Raw genomic sequence first — 17,355 nt, 5'->3', positions numbered from 1 at the left:
CTTCTCTCTTATAAGGGCACCAGTCATACTGAATTAAGAGCCCACCTACTCCAGTATGACCTCATTTTAACTAGTTGGTTACATCTGCTATGACCTTATTTCCAAATACAGTCACATTCTGAAGTACTGGAGATAAGGACTTTAATATATCTTTTTCAGGGACACAATTCAATCCATAACAGATGAGGGAGGATGCACTAAGAAGTTTTGCTGACTTTTGCTCAGAGGGGAGGGGTTATGTGTGTTGGAGTGTAGGGGGACAGGCCTGGTCCTGCAAACACCCAGTCATTCTGTGTCTGGTTAAAGAATACGGCTAAACATATTGTGAAACTCTTCAAAGAACTTTCCCTTCTGCCTGTTTGTCTTCATTAAGACCCCATTCACCTCTCACTGCCTGCCTGTCTCTTCAATTAAGACCCCATTCACCTCTCATGCTTATGCGGTACTTCGAGATTGACGATGCACTGGGCATATATCATCTCATCCAACCCACGAAACATGTTTTGAATGACATATTATTACCCCCATTTTTACAGATGAGCAATCGAGGTTCTGTGAGATTAAATAGTCCACAGTCACCCAGTAAATCCATGGTGCTGTGAGCCCTGGTCTACCTGCCTCCCATGCCAGGTGCCAGGTCAGGCTGGCTCTGGGCTTTGGACACAAGGCAGGTGGGCACAATGTCTAGTCGTCGCTAGGTTCAGCAAGGTTTGAGGAGTGCACACTGTGTGGGGAGACTGGATGAATTCTGAAATCATCAGCTTTACCTCCCTCTCTGTCTCCAGTGGGAGACCAAGCCTAGCGCTTTTCTGGAATTAATTGCTTGGTAGAGAGAAGGAAAAGCAATTTGGAGGGATGAGGTTCCAGGCTCTGGCCGAGGGTCTACCCATCTCTGCCATCCCAGGTTTGGGAGGCAGGAAAGTGCTGGATTTCAAACTTTCTGTTTTAGGTCTGCAGAACCTGCAACCTTTTAAAAAGGGAGCGTAAGACCCTCAAAAGTGGATGGAGACTGTCCTTAAGGTTAAGTGGGAGAGTCTCTCCCACACCTCCCCAAGGGGCCACCCCAGCAAACTCCAGAACCTGGACTCCTAAGTGAGAAAACTGATGGGAAACGAGACGGAAATGCAAAAATCAAGTAACGAAACGAGGCACCCATGTATTACTTAGGAGGTTAAAATGTTCGGTAGAAATAGTCTGTGGAGATTTGACACTAAGGAACTATTGTTGAAATGTTTAAAGTATGCCAATGGTATTGTGGTTATGTATTTAAGACTCCTTGTCTTCAGGAAACTCTGAAATGTTTTGGCTGAGATGTTGTGGCGTCTGTTTGCTATTGTTTCCAAATGAGGTGTGTTAGAGACGGAACAGCGGGCCCTGGGCTGGTGACTGTTGAAGCTGAGCGGTGGTTACAAGGGGTTTCGTGGAAAGAACCCAGCAAGATCGTGTGCCTCAACCTAAGTCTGTTTCTTCCGCTTTTGTCTATGTTTGGAATTGTCCTTAATGAATGGCTTTTTTAGGTTAAAAAGTGAATTGTGCAGGATGAGCAGCGTGACTTCAGTAATTCTTCAAAAAGCAATGAAAAGGTGAGGGTCCAGGAGGTGACAGGAGCGTCGCGTAGGTGGGCAGCGCACCTTCGCGGCTGCCAGCCCGCGACCTGCCTTCCTGCGCGGCTCACCACTCACCCTCCAAACTCCGCACGGTGGCAGGCTGAGCACTGCCCGGAGGTTCATCAGCCCATCCGTCCGCGCCCCCGGCCAGCTACCTGGCCACCCCCTGGGTCTCTGGCACCCAGCCCTCCAGCATCCCCTCCTCCGCGCGGCGTGCGCCCTCCGCCGCGCCTCCCCGCGCCCCGCACCCTGGCCGGGTCCCGCAGCCCCTCGGCGTGCTCTGCACTCACCGGCTGCTCTCCCGGCTCCGCCGCGCTCGTCTAGAAACTGAAAGTAGGCGCGGGGAGCTGAGCGGCTGGGGCTGGGAACCGGCTGCCGCTGCCGGGAAATCACGTGGATTCAAGTACCAGTCCGGCTCGGCCCCCAGGAACCAGCGGGGGCGCACACCCGCTGCCCCGGGGCCCGCGCCTCCTGGCGCTCGACGACTTTGCCAACCGGACCCAGGGACAGCCCCGAGGGATGCGGGGGGCTCGCTTCCTTGGTGAGTAGGAAACTGAGGCAGAGGCGTAAGGTTGGCTCACCGGGCGCGCTAGTTGGAGGTGGTCAGGGAGCCGCAGGAGGACCCCAAGCTGAGTTCAACTTTCTCTGCTAACCTGGGGACACAGGAGGGATGGGACAGGATGGGAAAAGGGAGGTGTTTGCTGTGCAGGAGACTCGGAGCCCAGGGGTCCTGTCTTCTGTTTTGGGTTGCCCTCCGGAATGAAAGCAGAAGAGAGAGAATAACAATAATGATTGGTCTTACTCTTGACTCTCTGGACGGTGGTGAACACTATCCACAAATTCATCTCATCTAATCCTCAAAATAACCCCAAAATGCAGGTATGAGCATTACCCCCATTTTACAGGTGAGCAAACTGAGCCTCAGAAAGGCGGTGAAGGAACTTGCCCAAGTCACACAGGGGCACAGGCAGAGATTGAGGAAGAGATGAAACAAAGAGGACAGGACGGGCAGAAAGAAGGTGAGATGGCTCCCCGAGGCAGGATCAGCAGCAGTTTTGAATGGCACTAGCCTAGCTAACCTTGCAAAGCTTTACTACAACCTCTCTGGCTTTTTGCACACCTCCTGGGACAGGGAGCTCCTCTCCTTTGGAAGAGGACATATCCACACTGTGGAGGAGTTTGCCTAGCAGGAGGATCTTCTACCCACCTCCCCTGGGCCTCCCCACAGTGAAGCTGCTTCACTCCCGGATCTCTTCTGTCCTGCTTTCCAGGTGGGGGTGTGAATATGAGGCCCCTGCAAGTTTGGTCATGGGGACAACCATCAGTATCACATACTTGGGGTTCAAGTCTTACTCTTTAACTTACTGCCAAATGTCATTACTTCTCTGAGCTTCAGTTTTGCCTTCTGTAAGATGATAATAATACTTTCACATAGAGAGGTCCTGAGAACTTGATTACTGGCAGTTGGAGCTGATACAGCCTGTGCCTGAAGCCCATAAGCCCATCCTTCTAGTTCTGGCCCCTTCTGCAGGCCCCACATACATCCCTGTGAGATGAAAACTGCCTCCCTTCTAGGACCAACTCAGACATGCAGAAATCGTGTGACAGAAGGAATGGGAAGGGCATGGATTTTGCAGGCAAGTGCTTATGTGGGATTCTCAGTGCACCACTTCCAGCTGTGTGACCTTGGACAAATGCCCTGACCTCCCCAGGCCTTAGTTCCCTCATTTGCTACATGGGGTTTTTCCCGCTTCCCCAAGGCTCTGTGGACATGGTAGGGGATGGCTGAGAGTGTGAATGTGGGCTGTGAATATGCATACGGGACAAACTGATTATGTCCCAAGCTCAGGATGTGCACTTCAGTCCCACTCACGTTCAGTCAATGACTACTGTGTGATCAGCCTTGTATCAGGTCCCAGGAAAGACTCTGGCCCACTCCCTGTCCAGACTGGAGACAGCAGATGGACATATAGACAAATAACCACAATCCAGACAGACAAATGCAGACCATTTTCAGATGCATTTAATTTTGAACTGCTCCTTGAGGGGAGCAGAAGAAAAGTTACTATCCCATTATGCAGATGAAGAAACTGAGAGCCAGATAGTCCAGTGAGTTGCTGAAATTCACACAGCAACCTCAGGAGCAGAGCTGGTCTTGAACCCAATGCCCTTTCTACCCTGAAGGTACAAGGCCTGCCAAGATAGTTATCACTGAAGGAACTCCAGTAAACCTACCTTCCTTTCCAAATTCTCCCTGTCCTTAGCCTGGCGTGTGACCTGGAGTTCATCAGTAGCACACTGTTCCTTTGGTTGAAGGTGTGCAAACTCCTCCAGTGCAAATTAAGAGACCATCAGTCATTTACACTTGAGTATGAACAAGGTAATAAGCTTTCATGAATGGGAGATCAGAGGGAATCTTGAATGTTGGACTTTTGGGTAGGAAACTTGAGATGTGAGAGTCAGGGGAACTGGAAGATGAATCCCACATTGCTGGGCACCTCTGTATGCCACATACCTCATCTCCACAAAGTATGACCAATAGCTGGCATTCATGGAGCACGGAGTATGTACCAGCAGCCACTGTTCTAGGTATTTGTGCTCATTCCTTTATTCTTCACAGCAGCTCTATTATCTCTACTTTTACAGGTGAAGGAACGGAGGCAGAGAAGGTAGTATTATGCCTAAGATTGCACAGCTAGTGATGGAGGACTCAAGATTCAGACCCAGCAGGCCAGCTCCAGAGCCCCTGCTCCTGGCCACTGTGTGATACTCCCTCTAGGCTAACTCAGTCCTTACCAGAATGGTGCGTGGAAGGTACTATTATCACCCTATTAAATAGATGAAGAAACTGAGGTACAGAAGGACCCAGACTAGTAACTGGAGGGGGATGGGATTGGGACCCACGTTTGAAGGCCAGGCCTTTCCCCTACATTTTCCATCTGCCTGAGGCTGGTACCAAACACTGGGGCCCTATCCTGTCCTGGGTCCACAGCCCAGGTGACAGGATATGCTTCTGCAGGACCTCAGCCTTGGGAAGCCCTGTTTTCTCCCTGGCAGCAAGTGCAGCCTTCTCCTGGGAACAGATTTCGACTGTGTGGGAGCCAGAACCCCACCCAGTCTGGAGGTACCTCCTCATCTTTTGAGCTGGGCCTAGGTCAGAGCTTCTGAATTTAGACAGAGGGGTCAGGACTTGGGAGAAGGGTCCAGCAGGCCAGTCCTGTTCTGGCAAGCTCTGGGACTCACTGTCTCCTTCTGCTTAGTGCAGTGACATGTGAGTGCCCTCCCAGTGCAGACCTGGCTGAGATGCTCTCCCAGGATGGGGAAGGAAGTGGGGGGACTGTAGCTTTCTGGAGCAGAAACAAGCCCCCAGGGCCTCTAGGGTCCTGCCTGGGCTGGGGTCCATAGTGACCTCTCTGTCTGGGGAAGGAGCTGCCCAGATCTGCTAGGCTATCTTGACACTGTCCCTGTGGCATCCGGGTGGGAGGGAGGTGGTAGGCTAGAGGCCTGGGCCTTCCCAGCTTGCTTAAGTGAGCACTCTGAGCTAGAGTGAGGCTCCTGACTGGTGTCACCACCCCAATGGCCTGGAATTTCTATGTTGCCCTCAGGACTCAGGGACTTGGTCAGGAGACCTCAGGTCAGGAGAGGAGGTCAGGACTTGGTGCTGTGGGGCACAGAGAGAGAGGGTCTGAGAGACACTGTCTGCTGACCAAGGGAGAGGCTAAGAAAGCCAACCAGGACAATTCCAGCTCCCTACCCTTTTCCTCTCCCAAAGCCACACGGGCAAGCAGATACTCAAAAAGAAGTCAGGGCCAGCTCCAAAATACCCTCTTCCCACCCAAGTAATGGTGTCTGAGATTATACCGTTAGAGTCACCTCATGTGGACAAATATCCCACAGCACCAGGGTCAAAAGGGGTTCTGGAGATGATCCAGTCCAACACTCATTTTATAAGAAGGGAACCTGAGGCTCAGCACTGGGCTTGAACCAGGTCCCAGCCTTCCAGCCTAGGGTTCTTTGTGCCACTTCAGGTTGCCCAGAGCACACGTGCACCCTGGAGGGGGCGGAGCCAGCCCACTTGGGATAGAGAGAAGATTCTCCAGGGGTCGGACCCAGGATCCTCACTGGTGCACACTGCCACCACGGGGGTGGGACACTTGGGACTCCGGGTGGCTGGAGAGTCAGAGGCACGTGCAACTCTGCCTGAGAAGAGCCTGAAAGGATGAAAGCCTCCTTGTGACTTCAGGGATGCCCACGTGGTGACCATCGACCCCAGGAGGCTCGGGATGAACTCAGAGCTGCTTTGCCCTTGAGAGGCCCACTGTGAGTCACACGAGTCACACAAGTGACAGAGGGCAAATAGCCCCACCTCCAGATGGGCATGCATTCATCCATGTCCAGGGAAAAATCACTCCCCTTCCTTCCTGCCCACCCCCCAGGAATGCCCACCTCCCTGGCATGGTCCCTGCTAGGCCCTGGGGAGGTATCTGAGGGGAAACCAAGGCCCAGGAAGCAGCCGGTGCTCTCCTGCCCCCTTCCACCCCCTTAATCCACGCCACCAGGATCCTGTTTCCGCAGCCTAAGGGCCTTCCCAACAGCCGCAGGGAGAAGACTCACAAGCCACAAGGGAAGGATCATCTAGTCTCATCCCTCTGGTCCTGTTGCCTGATTTCTTTTAGGGCCTTCTGTCTGCTTTCTTTAGGACATGAGGTACCACAGGGCTTTCTCCCAGTCTACCCAAGACCATTTACCTCCATCAAGTTGGAAACGGCTTCAGTTTAATCCCAAAATCTAAAAGAGATGAGAATTTGGCCCTCTACTGTGTCCCCATCCTCCAGAAAAGAAACTCTAGGGATACTTCTAAGTGCTTCTGTTTAATATTCAAGGCCTTCCACAGGAGAGCTCTTGTGAGCACTACCTTGACACCTGCCATTCCAGCTGCCAGGCCTTTGCTCAGGCAGGCCCTTCCTTCTGTTACGCCCTCCCTCCGGTCTTCGCGGTGCCTCCTCCTCATAGTTAAGACTCTAGGTAGGGATCTTAGTCCCCGAGCAGTCAGGTTCTGAAGGAAAGGAGCCCTATTTCCCCATCAATGTCCAGTGTCTGACACCAGAGGGACCAGGGAGAGATTTGCTGAATCAGCCACCCCCTCTCTCTTCTGCAGTATGCACTTGGAGTCCAGGGGCCCTAGAAGAGTTTCTTCCTGGAGCAGGAGGTTGGGGGTGATATCCTGGGAGAAAAACCAGATTCACTGTGAGCCAGGGCCCTCCTCAGAGCAGAGAGCAGCCCCCCAGCCTGAGCCTCTCACCTCTCTGCACTGAGCGATTGAAGAGGCGTGGGGAGCAGTGGTCCCCAGGAGCCTTAGGGTCAGGCCTAGCTACTGATCTGCTGAGAACTGAGGGACGTGGCCCAGTACCTGCGGCCTTAGGATCGTGTGAGCCGTTCCTCTCCTGGATTCTCACTTATCCACACACCCAGCTTCTTCAGTGTTGGTGAGCAATGAGAGTGCATCAGGACTTTCCCACATAGCTCAATTTCTCCACCCTCAAAATGAAACATTCATCAAAGCAAGATGAGAATTCACCTGCTGGCCATTGGATTAGCAGCATTTTCATACTCGGAAGACCAAATTCACTGGATTGGCGCTACTCCAAGGATGAATCTCAATCAGCAGCCTCAGCACCACTGGGAGGGAAGTTGATAGAAATGTGGATTCTCAAGCCCTACCCCAGGCCTACCATATCAGAAATTCTGAGAGTTAGGCCCAGTAATCTGTGTTTTAACAACCCCTGCAGGTGAGTCTGATACATGCCGAAGTTTGAGATGCACAGCACTAGATAACTTTCAAACAGCCTCTTCATTTTGAGTTTTGAGCTATATAAGTACCTTCCCTGAACATCATTTTTTTTTCATAGTTCTGGGAACAATTGGTGGTTATATAGTCTTTTGTTTGGCTAGTTAGTTATTGTCTATCTCTGCCCATAAGACTACAAGCTTCATGAAGTCAGGAGCCATACGGGCCTGGCCCAGAGTAAGCAGATACTGTTGAAAATACATACATACATACATACATCAAAGTTCTGGGGGTGCAGAAACTATTGACTCTGGTATAAATGTGACATATGACCTTGAACAAGTATCCTTCTGGTGCTCAGCCTCTGGAACTCCTGTGTATAGTGAAGGGGAGGGCCCAACTGACCCTTGAGGGTCACTCCTACTCTCAGCTATTTTAAGCAGGGGCTCAGTTTAATGTCTCCCCAATCCCACCATCCCACAGCAGCACCAACCATATCTTGTATTCCCCCCAAAGCCTCTTGTGGCTTCTACTGCCTCCTTCTAGACTTTAGGCTCCATGATATGATCTCAACTTACCTCCAGGCCTGGTCTACAACTCCTTCACCCCCAAATAACCCCTCCCCACCAGGCACACTGGGATCCCCCCATCAATCCTATCAGTGTTCTTCCCCCACCAGGACACCTTCCCGTGGTTCTCTCCCTGCCCCTTGAGGTGCAGTTAAACCTGCCTTCTGGAAGCTCTCCAACACATAAAAGTCTTGGCTAGCAGATTCCTCAGAAGCATTTATGTCCACAGCCAGACTCAAAAGCAAGAAGGAAAGTGTCCAGAGCTGGGGAAAAATAAGAGGGAACCCCCTGAAAAGTCGAGAGGAAGGATAAAACGGAACATTCTGGGATGGGGAGGCAAAAGGTGTTGGCTCGAGTACTCTGGATTTTTCAGATTCCTATATAATCAAAAAAGAAAGAAAGAAAATAATCCAAAATTTTCAGAGATTTTTAAAAGACTAAATGCAACATGCTCTCCTGGATTGGATCCTGGGATAGACAGGGATAGATCAGTGGAAAAACTGGTAGGATTCAAATAAAGTCTGGAATTTGGTTAAGGGCAAATATACCAATGTTAACCTCTTAGTTACGGCAAATTTACCACAGGTGTGAACAACTGATTTTCTTCTTAAGACTTTTCTCTCTTTTGCACAAAGTGCCTGCATTACTTTTTTTTTTTTTTTTTTTTTTTTTTTTTCTTTTTTTTTGGTGCACCGTTCCTGGAAGTACTGCAATACCAGGTCGATGCGTGGAGTGGACGGAGCAAGCTCCCATTCCATCCCCTGATTCCAAAAATCCATTCAATATACCGTCCCCGGATAGAGGACGCATCAGATACCAAACCGATAAGAACAGATACTACACTTGATCTCAGCCAAAAGGCCGAGAAGCGATCATTACTTTTGTCTTTAGTTTCATATATTAAAAAATGTTGATGATATACAAGGGGCCGTTAGGCATAGTACTGATCCTCGATTCTGTTTTTTTTATTGAAATATAGTTGATATAAAATATGATTCTCAGTTCCTTATCCACAATGACAAAATCAAGCAAGCACTGGAGATTACAAGTTTTTTCTCAAGTTTGTCAGCAAACCTGGCCATTAAATGGATGGGAGGCTGTTTTCTCACTTTATTTGACTGTTCACATGTGGAGAAATATCAGTGAGCTCCATTGTGGGGTGACATCCAGAGCCCGGGAAGCATGTCCCACGAAACATCCAGTGCACACACTGAGCCGCCTTTCTAAAATGAACGAAATTCTGAATTTGAAAATTCATGTGGCCTTGATGGATATGCACAAAGGTTTGTGGGCCTGTGTAATAAACACCCATGTCCTACCGCCCAGCCTAGGAAAGAAAATATTATTATAACCTTCAAGTCTCCCATGCGCGCCCCTCCGTGACGTGTATGGCATGATCTTGAACATCAGGAGGAGAGCCATGTTTTAGAAATTACCAGTCACACCAGAGGTGGTGAGAACTTGGGGGTTTCAGAGGCCTACCTGCAGGCTGGGTCCCCCAGTCCCCACCTCCCTCCACACCCACCTCCCCTCTTTAAAAGTGTAAGCCACAGAACGCTGCCTGCCTGGATGTGGGAAGAGGAATTACACCGTCGTGGAAGGACTGACCGCGACACCTGTGTTCTGAAGCTCTTGGTTGGCATCTTGAGGCAGTGGGCAGCTAGTTAGTGGGGAAGGCATGGAAAAGCTGGCAGAGGCAGGGAGGGATCCTTCAGAACAGCTGTGGAGATAGGAGGGATTAGGCTGATGCAGGGTTCATGGCACTAGGAAGAGAAAGCTACCTGGGCAGTGGCTGGGCCTCAGGCTGGGCTCTGACACTTGAGCCCTAGGCCCCAACCCATCATTAAATTGTCAGTAACCTGAGCATGACTCTTGCTGTCTGTGGCCTTAAACTTTCTCAGACTGTGTAGCAATGAAGCCGTCCCTTGCCCTGCCCACGTCTCGGAATGTGGTAAGGGTGCCTTCCTTCACTTAGCCTGCTGTGCCTCACCTTCTTCATCTGCAAAATCAGGATATAATAGTACCTCCCTCACAGGGTTGTTGCCTGGATTAAATGAGAGAATCCATTTAAAGAGCTTAGAACAGCCCCACTGCTTGGTAATCCACCAAAAGCTGCTGCTTTTGCTTTGATTTAATAATATTCATGGAATACTGACTCTGCTCCAGCCCTGGGTGAGGAGGTGGGGTACAGCAGAGAGCCAAACAGATGGGGTCTCTACCTTCAGGAAGCTCAACACTTATTGTATGATTCCAGAAGTAAATGTCAAATGGCACCATAGGAGTATTTTAAAGGAGAGAGTACCAGGCTGTAGTTTGAGGGACCTCGAGAGGGGATCTAACCTAGTGGTATGGAGATAGGCAGGGTGAGATGAGGTGAGGTGAGGTGGGTGCAGAGGGAGGCAGGGAGTAGACAAGATGAGAAGGAATCAGATGGGGGAGTGAGGGGGAAGCATTCTGGGAAGAGGGAACAGCATGTGCAAAGGCCCTGTGGAGGGAGCATGGCTAATGTGGGGTATAAGGCTCAGGAGTGTAGCCTGAGGTGACCTGGGCAGGTGGCTAGGACCTCCAATTTGCAGACTGTTGGACTGGGCTCAGGGAGATCTCTCCCAACAAACAGTTGAACTAGTGGCTACATTGCAATAAAAGGTTTTGTTTGATGCATAGCTGAGCTCAGAAGAAAGGGATAATCCCAGAAACTAGAGATGAAGAGGAACTAAGAATCACAACTATAAGTAGGATGCCCAGAGAGACAAGAACCAAGATGTGGGTTCAAACCACACTGGCTTGGGTTTTAACACTCTCAGAGGGAGAGAAGTGAGATGAGGAGGTAGAATGAAGACATGTTGTCTTGGTGGAGAGGAGAATAAACAACTTCACCCACCAAAGGAAGCCACAGGGGTGCTGGGATGGGAGTGGTTGTGGTGGCATAATTTGAAAACCCATGCCCGTGCACATGCACCTCTAAAATATGTATTTTTGCTGCCTGCCTGTTGCAGGACTTCCTGAGCTGAGAATTACCCTAAAAACACATCCAGACTAATGAACGATATAGCCTTTGGGGTTCCTGGCAGGAATAAGTGCAACATCTTTCTCCAGGGAAATGTAGATAATCCAGGCAGCAGTGTGTTCACAGGAAAACCAAATTCCACTAAAGAGGAGTGAGCAAGAAAACGAAAATTACAGACCACATGAGGAGACCATCCACCCCTAGAGAGAGCCGGCAACGCAACCAACCAGAGATGAGTCCCCGAAGGATCTGGCATAACAGAACAATCTGTAAGAAAGTACAAAGGAGCTCATTTTTTAATGATTAAAGAATAGAGCCATAATGAAATAACAGGACTCCAGGAGGGGAGAAAAAGAACAGTTAGATTGGAAAATGAACTCAATAGAATTTCTAGAAATAAAAAATTATTGATATTAAAATGAAAAACCCAGAGAATGAGTAAACAGATGAGACACAACTATAAAAGGAATGAGTGGATTGAAAGAGATATCTGAAGAAAGGATCTAGAATTTAACATAAAGATTTAAGGAGGTGGATCTAACCACAGAGCAAATAAGAGACCTACGGGATGAAATGAGAAGGCCCAACATACGTCTAATGGAAATTGAAGAAGTTAAGAAGAAATAAGGAAGAGGCAATAATTGCAAAGACAGTGACTGAGAAATGTCCAGAGCTGATGAAAGACATCAACCCTTAAACTGAAAAATTATGCTGAATCCAAAACAACTAGATTAGAGAAAGACAGGAGCCAGAAAGTGCAGGCACCCTAGTGCCCCTGTCAGAAAATTTTGCCATTATCCTAACACTCCCTTTATCCTCAGTAAGTTTTAAGCAGGCAAGTGATTGATGATCTTTTTCCCCCTGAGGCTGCTGTGGGGAGCAGATACTAGGACACATCAGGATGCAGGGAACCCCACTAGGTGCCTGTAGATGATGGGTCCTCACAAAAGAAAATGGAAGCCTGGCCTAGGGTAGAGACAGAGACAAGGAGACATAGACAGACTCTAGAAATATTGAGGTCATAGAATGGACAGGACTCAGTAATGGGAATGAGGGAGAAGAACAGGTCAAGGACATGCCTGAGATTCTGAGCTGCATACCTAGGAGAAGAGAGGCAGTCACAGAGCTGGAAAGGAGGTCTACAGTGCCTAAGGGAAGAAGAACCATCCTCTGTTAGAAGAGAAGGACAGCAGGAAGGTGGGAGTGTTGGTAGGACTGGGAAGAAGAAGATGAAGGACGCTATTGATGGCACTGCCCGGCTCTCTGGGAAGTAGAAGGCAAGACTGTGGAGAGGGGTTGGGAGACAGGAAGGGGTGGCTGGAAATTTGAGGATGGTGAAGAAAGACTGAAGCTGTCACTTCAGTGGGTGGTGAAATGAGTTGACCAGGAAGCTGGGGGAGGCTACCAGAAAGGGTGAGGGTCTGCTGGAGGTAGGGATCACGGCTTCCCAGTGGACCCTTGCGTCGAGACTGGATTATGGACATCACTGCCACTGGGCAGAGCAGACAGAGACTGTGACCCCCAAGGAGCCTGCCTGAGGTTGGCTTTAGAATCAGGAGTAATAGTCCCATTCTATTGCTGGGGCCCTCTGAGCTTGGGGTTGGGCATGTGGTTCCAGCCCCCCGCCAGGCCCTATGGCATGGGTGGCGCTCATCCAGCAGAAGCATAGAGCACAGACTTGCAGGCATCACGGCTGGGCTCAACCCCAGCTCTGCTGCTTACTAACGGTTTCCTGGTGTATAAATGCAGACCGTGAAAGAGCCTCGCACCCGGGGTGAGCAAGCACTGAGTGAAGCAAGACCCGTAGAAGGTCTAGCTCAGTGCCTCACACCTAGAAGGAGCTTAGAGTTAACTACTGCAATTGTTGTCATTGTTATTGGTGTGTGGGGTCTCCTGAGAAAAGGGCAGGATTGGGTGTGCATGAGGTAGAAACCAAGTGGGGATGGGACAGTTACATGCTGAGAGATTTTCAGGTTGGTATTCAAGCCCTGGTTCTCCAGCACTGCCTAAAAAGAGACAGAGAAGGGATAGGGGTGTATGAGAAGGTCAGTCCTCAGAAGAAAACTATGGGGAGAGGTGGACTATCAGGGGCTGGATCCTTCCCCAAACCCAACGCCCAAGCTCCCAGACAAGATTTGAGAAGCTCTGTGAAGGGTGTGATACAGGGAACCCCTGGCCAGCCTCAGGAGGCCTGGCTCTGGTCCCTGTTCTGCCATACACAGGCTGTGTGGCCTTGGGCAAGTCTTTTCCCCCTCTGTGTGCCTCAGTTTCCCCACTGGTTCAGTGATAGGTAACGACTGAAAACCACCTACACTTCCCTAGTGTAACCTAAGGTGAAGAGTACGGGCCTTAGTGCCACCTCCTTATAAGCTGTGTGGTCTCAAGCAAGTCATCTACCCTCTCTGAGCTTTGTTTTTGTTCTTTGTAAAGCAGAGGTAACAGTAGGACTCATCTCACAGGGTGAGTGCAACAACAATAATTGCAGCTCAGACATTAACAGCAGCTCACATTCAATGCATACTTACTATGTGCCACACTATATATATTAAAGCACCCAGCACATAGTAGGCCCCACTAGATGCTGGCCTTTGGTATTATTGCTCCAGCTTAGATGGTCCACAGCATCTTTGTGCGACACCTAGAGTGCACGCCCCACTCCCCACTCCCCCACCTGTGTGCGCACAAGCATACATGGCACGTGCTCATGTGGATTCCACAGCAGCCAAGCCCACCCCACTCACTTTGGACCCTTCCCCCATCAGGCTGAGCATTTGTTCATCACCTAGTTCCCAAGGGCTGGCCATGTCTAACCACAGTGTGGGATGGACCAGACAGATGTGGTCACCACCTTCCCAGGATATATGCTGGTAAAAGTATCAGTCAGAACATCTGGTGACCATGCAGGCCAGCCCTTCACCTGCAGGAAACAGTCAGCGGAGCATCAAGCCCTGTTCACTGAAGTCAGGAAAAGAAGCCACTGTGCTTTTCCCTGCCCCTCCATCACCAGCCCAGGGACTGTGAACGGGCTCCGGGAGCATCCTCCAACCTCAGAAATGATCCTTTGGTTCACTTTTCTGAAGAAAGGCTCCATCGCAGAGATGGCTGGTTGTCCCCTCGAGCCCCTTCTCATCACTCTGAGTCTTGTAATACCCAAGTTTTAGCTGGGCTCGTGGCTGCCTGGGCTCAGCTTCCCCTGCAATAAGTGTGGCCACGAGATCAGGTGGAGGCCAATGGGATGTGAGCTAAAGTGGGTGGGTGGTGCCCAGGCCAGTCATCCTGGACCATGCAGATGGCTGAGCAACAGGACAGAAGGAGCCTGGGGGCCTGACAGCATGGTGCCACCAAGCCACCCTGGACTGCACACACTTGGATCATTACTTGAGGGAAATAAATGTCTATCTTGTTTAGGCCACTATTGTTTTGGGTCATTTTGTTACAGCAGCAGAACTGACACCCTAAGGTTATATATACCCTAAAGTTATCCTAAGCTTATATATATATACATCCTAATAGAGGTAGCTTCCTGCAGCTGGGGCAGAGTCAACATGAGGGGTGGAGCACAGCATGGGAGTGTCTGCATCAAGAGCCATGCCCTCGCTGATGCTACCGGACTACCCCAGCCCCTTCTAAATTTCCATGGCTGCTTGGGCCTTCTAGAGGAGATTGCCCTGCCCTCAGATCATTCACACTGCAGGCCCAGCCACTGGCATGGTGTTCCCAGAGAGACAAAGTTCCTCTTCCAGGTTTGGGTAGCAGAGGAAGTGGAGAAGTGGAGAGGAGGGGAAGGACTTACCTCTCAGAAAGACAGCATCAGGCTTACTCCCCACTGCACTGCTCAGCCACGCCACCAATTTGCTGGTGCAGCGCCCAGAAGGTCTACCAGACCTGGGGTTTCACAGTTCTTCAGTGCCTCTGTTCACTGAGCCCTTACTGCATGCCAGAGGCCAAAGAACCAGGCACATCCCTCAGACTGGCCACATCCCTCTCTGCCGGCCATGGACCACAGCGGCTCCTCAGAGGGACGGTTACAGTGTAGAAACAGGGAACAGGGGCTTGGGGATCTTTGATAGCTCAGACTCAAAGTCTGAGCCTCCACTTCCCAGCTGGAACAGTCCCCTCACCTCCCTGAATTTCAGTTTCTTCATCCATAAAATGGGGCAGGAAGGCACAAAGCTGGTGGGACACATTCAGACTCTCCCCAAGCCCTCACCCTGGGTCTAACTTCAGCTTGCAGAATACAACAGAATAAAAATAGCTAACGTGCCCCAAGCACCCTGGGCGCAGTGCTGAGGTTTGCATGCATTTCCTAGTGTGAGCCGCACAATCACCCCATCAGGTGGTTACTACTGTTGTAACTACAGAACAGAGAGGGAACTGGCTCAGACAGTTTACGTGGTGGCTTAAAAAACCTCCACTGAGCTGGGATTTGATCCTGGGTCTGTCCCCGCCCAAATCCTGCCTTATAAGCCGCTATGAAGTACTGTGCCCAGCAGTGAGAATCCACTATACCTGGTGTCTTCCCTTTGTGTTCTGTTCCATTAAATCCTATTTCTTTTCAAGAGAGTAGTAAAAGAATTCCCATTGTACCCACTAGCCAACTTCACCTAATATCAGTCACGGCCAATCACATTTTATCTCTACTCCACCCAAGTCTGTTTCAGCTATGTATTGATGAATCCATTCCATGGCAATCTGGTCTTATTGAATTATTGATGATTTATTAAGGATAATGTCTCATAATTCTTCAGTTACCTTTGCCATGTCTGATCTGTGATATAGGTCTAAGATGGCTTTATCCTCTTTTCACAGAAGGAGAAACTGAATCCCAATGTCACACAGAGAGTGAGAGGCTGGGACATCCCCACTCCAACCCCGAGTGGCAGAGACTTTTCTCACTAAAGATAAAGCGGCACTGCCACAGTGCCCCCTAGTGGTTATAAAAGTTTACAACGACTCAGGCATGAGGTTGTCCTGGTAAAGCAGGGCACGCTTGTGTTGAACGTGTTAGGGCTGGGGATTGAGGAGGAGAGGGTTAGTTTTAGGACAAAGACAAAGTCCCTGAGCAGTGAATTCCTCACTCCTGGGACCTCAGACAAACGCTCAGACATGGATTCAGGCTCCTGTGCAGCTTAAGGGGCCCAGAAGGTGGATGTGTTTTCTTCCAGGGGCCATGCCTTATGCTCAGACCTCAGTTTGAACCTGAGCCTGCAGCTGCCTGCCTGTGCAACCTCCAAGCTGCTTAACCTTCTGAGCATCCTGTTTGGCAAGCAGGCCTGTTAAGGGTTGGGATGAAGACAGAGTGAGACACTGTAAATGTGCTTGGCCCATAGCATGCCCCCAGCCCAAGTAAAGTCAGAAGACCCATTTGGCCAAGAGAGCTCATTATCCTGCCTCCCGCTACCAAAAATAGGGTGCTCAATCTGCCTAGCACAGTGGAAGAGGGCCTTCCAAGGCCTGAATCTTACTGGGCTGTTGGAAAGGTTCATATGCTCCAATAAATCCCCATAGTGCCTGGGGAGCTGGGGATAGGGTGAAGAAGCATGGCAGTGGGCGGGCAGTGGTACTAGGCTTCTAGCCCCAGTACCAAGGCAGGTGGAGAGGCCTGAGTTGTCTGGCTGCCCTTGTCTCTGTGGGCTGCGGGCAAGTCCCCGGCTATCCCCATCCTCCAGCTTTTTCACATGCCGGGCCTGACTCACTTGAGCAGACCATGCTTGACTTGGCTAAGGACCACCGCGACCTCTCACCCTTGATATCTGAGTAACTGGCTTGTTGTAAAGGTGTCTGGATCAGTTTGTTGATCTCTTGGTTCACTAGAAGGAAGGGCAGTGGCGAGTGGCTGCAGGCCTAAGCCCAGCTTCCATGCCCTGCCCCCGGTCTTGGCCCTGCCTCAGCTTCTTTAGGATGAGGGGTTGACTTGGGCCTCTCTCTGGCCTAAGTTGGATGGCTATGTTCAGGGGACACAGAGAGAGCCTGACCCCTGACCCTGGCCAGAAATCCTGGTCATACCCTAGCCTCTGAATCCTGACACACAGAAACCCCACGATCCTAGTTACTCCATGATCCTAGTCACATGGCAGCCCCTGAACCCAGCCACACACCAAGCCCAGCCCCACCCAGACTGTGCTGGGGTACCTGGTCCCCCAAATGCAAACTGAGTGTACAGTCCTAGGTCTCAAACTTTGGAATCTTCTATTTTAGAGATCATTGCATTTAGCCTCCTTAAGCCCTTGTATTGAACAGGAGCCTGACGCCCAGGGAAGGGAGGGGAGCTGGCCAAGGTCACACAGCAGGTAGACAGCTGGCCAAGGTCACACAGCAGCCTCCCCAACCTGTGCTCATGCTGATCCCTGACTCCCATCATAGAACAATCCCAGTACCAAATAC

The 17,355-nt window shown here is 50.4% G+C and overlaps 1 protein-coding gene, 1 long non-coding RNA gene and 1 other non-coding gene across 12 annotated transcripts in view; 1 reads left to right on the top strand and 2 right to left on the bottom strand.

Annotated features, from left to right (window-relative positions):
- The window catches only part of NLRC5 (NLR family CARD domain containing 5), a 102,013-nt gene extending 86,841 nt beyond the window's left edge, over positions 1-15,172 (bottom strand). For 4 of the 7 annotated variants that reach the window (XM_073226536.1, XM_073226542.1, XM_073226535.1 and 1 more), the window contains exon 1: positions 1,898-1,998. The gene's annotated coding sequence lies outside the window, so the exon portion shown is untranslated. Of the gene's footprint in view, positions 1-1,897; positions 1,999-14,764 lie in introns of those variants that run through there. The other 3 variants (XM_073226538.1, XM_073226539.1, XM_073226540.1) reach the window with 3 other exon arrangements.
- Positions 1,997-14,375, top strand: LOC140847175 (uncharacterized). 4 transcript variants are annotated; one of them, XR_012126871.1, is made up of 5 exons: positions 1,997-2,148; positions 2,513-2,626; positions 3,183-3,244; positions 4,254-4,410; positions 5,636-14,375. It is a non-coding gene; the product is annotated as an uncharacterized lncRNA (long non-coding RNA). The 4 variants fall into 4 exon arrangements; XR_012126872.1 differs by having other exon boundaries at positions 4,254-4,421; XR_012126870.1 differs by lacking the exon at positions 5,636-14,375 and having other exon boundaries at positions 1,998-2,148; positions 4,254-5,629.
- On the bottom strand, positions 8,647-8,837 carry LOC140847236 (U2 spliceosomal RNA). Its single transcript, XR_012127034.1, has one exon. It is a non-coding gene; the product is annotated as a U2 spliceosomal RNA (small nuclear RNA).
- Positions 15,173-17,355: the final 2,183 nt, after the last annotated feature.

The sequence above is a fragment of the Manis javanica genome, chromosome 17, assembly GCF_040802235.1.
Source record: "Manis javanica isolate MJ-LG chromosome 17, MJ_LKY, whole genome shotgun sequence".
NCBI classification, from domain to species: Eukaryota; Metazoa; Chordata; class Mammalia; order Pholidota; family Manidae; genus Manis; species Manis javanica.
Note: the sequence above shows the minus strand (reverse complement) of the source record. Positions and strands in the feature narration are given on the sequence as shown.